Below are 5,447 nucleotides of genomic sequence, written 5' to 3'. Positions count from 1 at the left end.
ATTTAAAATACATATAAATACATAAACATATACATATAAAAACTTAAAAAAATATATAAATACGTAAAAATATATATAAAAACGTAAAAAATACGTTTATACATTACATAAATTTTTTAAAGAAATCTGTAGAAAACTCTAATTATTTTGGAAAATTTTACGATTTGGTCTCATGACCTGCTGAACAGGTCAAAAAAATACTAAAGTGAATAAATTAGTCGGTTTATTGGACTTTTCTATTAAAAAAGTAATATTTGTGACTTTTGTTAAAAAAAATTTAAGACTTTATTAAAAAAATTTCAAAATATTAAGATTTTTCTAAAAATTTATCTTTAAAGTTTAAATTAACCTCAATGATGTTGCCGCAACTTGAATTTCCTTGAAAACCCGAGCTACAAATGTTTGCGACTGAGAATACGCAAACATCATGGTTATTATATTAACTTTTAAAAAACGTTTTTTTTTCAAGATATAGTAAATTAATATGTGGTCATTTTAGGAATATTTTTATATGTACGGTGTTAACTACGAATGCTTTATGAAATAAACTTCGACTTCCAATAATTTTCTCACCCTAACAAACATTGACGATATCTGTTAAATATTATAAAGCATTGTCGTTAAAAGTGACCATTGTTTTACCTTCTTTCACACGACAGTTATTGAGTTTGAAATAGTATTCGTTATGTTGGTATTACCATTTTGTGAAACTTATATAAGGTGACCCACTTCACAATCTTTTTCAAAAAGAGGAAATTAATATTATCCTAAGAGAATATTGGCAGGTCTTTTTGTTTTTTTATCCATAGTACCATCACTACCCACAAGACTTGAAGTTTTTATACTTAATTTTCTTACTACAAAACAAACATCTTATAAGGTTAAATTATACAAATAAGATAATATTTCAAGTTGATTTCTTTATTCCTATCCATTTTAAGCAATATTTTCTTATTTTTCAAAATGATAAAATATTAGATATATTCTATATTACATAAAGTGACAAAGGTACAATGTTAAAACAGATGAATATATATATATATATATATATATATATATATATATATATATATATATATATATATATGTGGTGTAGAAATAAAAGTGAATTGCCTAAAATGAGAGTTTGCCAAAATTAAATTGTTATTTAGTGCACATAACCCTTATTCCATTAACAACAAAACTTTACAGCTTGTAATATAGAGAGATTTCTCATCCTTATTCTGATAATAACAAAACACAGTTATATATATATATATATATATATATATATATATATATATATATATATATATATATATATATATATATATATATATTACTTTTATTTAGACCTATAAATTGTTTATATTTTAATCTTAATAAGAATGTTTTAGGTTTTAACCTTAACAAACTATTCCAGTGAGACTTTTTATAAATCTTATTAACCATACATTTACACCTTTTAGGAAAATACATTCTTTCGCATTTTTACATGTACTTATCATAATGACAAAGTATAAAATGATTCCAAATCTTTTTGGATCATAATGTTAGTGAGGTCTTGTCATTAACCAATCTACATGTGACCAAATGTACAACATAAATACTAATGAGCATCTTGAATTTTTGGAAAAACACCAATTCACAAACTAACAAATTTGTCTAAAAGGCTAAAAGAAATTAACAAGTAGGTAAATTTGTCATTATAGAGTACGTAATTTGAGTTGTTATTAGAAAAACCCTTGTTCAATTCAAATATATATAACAATAACCCAAATCTTATATCGAACATTAAGTTTGTGGAAAAAAGGAAGAAACAAACAAACTAGTATAGGGACTATCATTAGTCTTATCATAGAGTTGTCTCCTAGAAAATCATTTCAATGTTATTATATATGTTCAAATAATTATCATTTTTAATTAGGAAAACTTTACAAAAAAGTTATATATATATATATATATATATATATATTTAACTCAAATCTATTTCATGATTTTTATTTTTCAAGTATTTCTACTTTCATTTTGTAACATTTAAAGCTAACACTTCTGTTTTGCCTTATTCTTACGGTTTATAATTTTTTTACTTATTATCTTTGTCACGTTAACAATTAAGGAAATTAGTCAACATACAATCGGGCCTGACCTGATTAGTCATGGGCCTAAATTGTAACCGTATAGTAAAATACATACATCTATTATAATAAATAAAGATAATTTTGTCACATTTCAATCTCTAATTAGTTTTGACATTTTTTATTTTGTAATATTTTTTAAATAAATAATATTCATATGTCAATTTAGAGTTTTTTTCAATTTTTAAAATTGAAAAACCGCATAATACTTATACTTATATATATATATATATATATATATATATATATATATATATATATAAAGTATTAAATGTAATTAATATTATACTAAATTGTAATTAATATGTTAGGGAAAAGTTCAGAAGCATAATTATGGGTTCTTCAAGGAACCAAATCTTTTTTTTTTCAATTTCTAGAGTTTATTTTTTATCGAAAAAAAAATCTAAAAATATCTAAATTCATATATTAACATTGTGAATGTGAAAAATATTTTTCGGATTTACCGTGTGAATCCGGATTTACGTTGTGAATTTTTGAAGATTCACATTGTGAATTTGACGTAAAAAAAATCGAATTTTATATCATTGGAAAAAGGATAAAAAGTTATGAATTTATGTATTTTTACTTTTTTTTTTATAAAAAATAAGTTATAAAAGTTGACAAAAAGATTGGTTCATTGATTAATTATGGTTCTCTATTGAACCTCACCCTGTTTTTTCATTCTTTATTTTAAAATTTTATTTTAAAAAAATACTTATTATTTACATTTTAATATTTTATTTTCTTTAATTAGCCTCTGTAATAACATTTATAGGAGTTTTATCTTTGATAATTCGTATGCACATTAAAACAAGATTGAAAAGCTAGAAATAACGAAAAGGGTATGCTAGTATTAAAGATATTTACATGTTGAGAACTTGAGGGAACGTATAGAACGCGAAGGTCACCAAATGCAACTCTATGTGCCCCGCTTTATTAAAGTTTAATTTTGTTTATGTTTGACATTGGCACTTTAGATTTTTCTTGGTTTAATGATGGTGATGGTCGATTGGGTGATGATGGTGTATGATTAGTGGTGGATTGTGGAAGATGACTGTGAAGGGCAATATTGGAAATACGTCTCAATATACATATTAATGACAAAATAATCTCCAAATATTTAAATTAAATTCTTTAGCGAACGTGTTCATAAATGTGTTATAACCAGGGTTCCTCTAATCCCCTCCCACCCACCTATAAAACAACCCCATCCAGCCATCCCTCTTCTCTATATTCATCTGATCGATCATCTTTCTCTCTCTCGAATAATGAATGTTATGAGCAATGAATCCAACACAAAGACTTTTGCAAGGTATAAATTAATCCCTTTCTTCTATTACTTTCCACATTCTTTGACATCAAACCTAAAACATTTATAGATGATAAACTGATTATAGTTATGTTTTGATATTAAATTTTATAAACACTTCCATTAATTACAAAAATCATAAGTAGAACGCTTCCTATAGTAGTTATTATGAAAAAGATGATTTTTTTTGGTAAGATTTCAGTTTAGATTCGTGTATTTCTCAATTAGTTAGCAACTATCGAAGATTATAATCATACCTTTTTATCTTGAGAGGTAATCTGTAAGTAATGGTTATTAGTTGTAACTTTTACCAGATAATGTATCCAATCAAAATGTTATATTTTCTTGAAACAAAGAAAATCCTATCTTTATCTTGATCGTACAATATATCTGTGTTTCAACATCTGATATGATGACATTGAATTATGGGTTCACATGTCTTTTAACTCTTGTTCTGCTTATAAAAGTATTATTGGCTTTACTTTATGTGTAGCAGGAGGTACTCAAGTTATGCATTGACCTATAAAAGATGGAAGAAAGCAACTTTCAAGCATCACCAGTGCCATGATAGAGGTGCCACCGTGATGGTGGTGAAGGAGGTGGTCGCAGTTTTCTAATGTGAGATATGGTGTTATCCTTACTTGAGCTTTTACCTAAAACTATAAGAAAAAAAAATTAATTTGTTTGTATTTTTTCTTTTTCATTTTTCTTGACCTTGTAAGACCTTTTCTTGACCTTGCAAGACTCTCCAACACTGTCAAACTCTTGGCTACTCTCCGTGTCTTGGACCTAATATTGTAGCAAATTGAGGCAGTGTTGTTTCTAATCTTTCACCGTTCTTTCCCAACTCATGCCCTCTTTGCTTGTCTATCCCTCTTGAGCTGTATTTGTATACAATCTAAAGTCTAAACGATATCCATACCATCCCACTTTTTATATTCCATAAAAATTTGATGTATTAGAACATTCAAATAGATGAAACTTTTGTTTTCGTCGTTACTAAAGAATAGGTATGTAGAGATTTGCACTTAATAATCTGTATAGGTTATATATTTAAGCAAGTTCTTATGCCAATAAATATATTGCTTCAGAATTCGACTCAGGTGATGATGGTGTATGATTATGATGATAATTGTCTTTGAGGCGTATGTTTATTCTTCTATTCTTCCTTTTCACTTGGATTTTGTGTTTAAATCTTGACCAAAAGTGAAGATGCGTGCTAAATATTTGTTTAGTAATATATGGGTTAATTTCTAAAAGACTTGGACAACAACATCCAACTGGTGAGTACTTTTTGGTTGTTCAATCATACATCACCTCATTAGACATATTGAGTAGCTCATCAAACTCATAACCTATAGTTTATTTATTACAAAAAAAAACTTAATCATCTAAAGCAGGATTGATAACAAACCAAGTTGTTATGGGACCTTAAGACCTCGTCTCAGTTAAGGCAAATAGGAGAATGGATTTTATTAAACTCACTAGTTTATAACCCGTGAAACCACGGCTACAAAATTAATTAAATTTTAATAGTTAGAACACAAAATTATTAATCAATTATAATCGTTAATTTAAATAAATATATGAAATTATATCACCTTATAATTTGTATTAATTTTATTTTAATTTTTATTGCATTGTTATTAATTTATTGCGATTAAAGTGAAAATTTTAAAATTTGAAATAAAAAATTAATAGGTTGACAAGTGACATGCATTAATTAAAATGTTTAATAGGGTGACACATGGTAAAAAAAGAATAAATGTGTATTAATTAGGAGGCCTAATATGATGACACATGTCAAAAGGATATTAAAACTATTCTTTTATTAGAATAATAATTTATAACCAGTCACATTTAAGATGTTGGAAACCGGATAAATGAACCGGTTACGAATTGAAGCCAAAAAGTTTGTAGGAATAAGTGAAAAACAAATCAAATTTATTACATCGATTCACACATTTTGGGGGAAAGCTGTAAAAATCCAAACCAATTAGGAGGAATACCAATTTTGTGCA

The 5,447-nt window shown here is 26.2% G+C and overlaps 1 long non-coding RNA gene across 1 annotated transcript; it reads left to right on the top strand.

The window, feature by feature from the left end:
- Positions 1–3,158: 3,158 nt before the first annotated feature.
- On the top strand, positions 3,159–4,273 carry LOC145068545 (uncharacterized). The gene is made up of 2 exons (XR_013689000.1): positions 3,159–3,429; positions 3,923–4,273. It is a non-coding gene; the product is annotated as an uncharacterized LOC145068545 (long non-coding RNA).
- The last annotated feature ends 1,174 nt before the right edge of the window (positions 4,274–5,447 follow it).

This window comes from Lactuca serriola, chromosome 1 (assembly GCF_051521515.1).
Source record: "Lactuca serriola cultivar US96UC23 chromosome 1, Lser_US96UC23_V15, whole genome shotgun sequence".
Classification (NCBI taxonomy): domain Eukaryota; kingdom Viridiplantae; phylum Streptophyta; class Magnoliopsida; order Asterales; family Asteraceae; genus Lactuca; species Lactuca serriola.
Note: the sequence above shows the minus strand (reverse complement) of the source record. Positions and strands in the feature narration are given on the sequence as shown.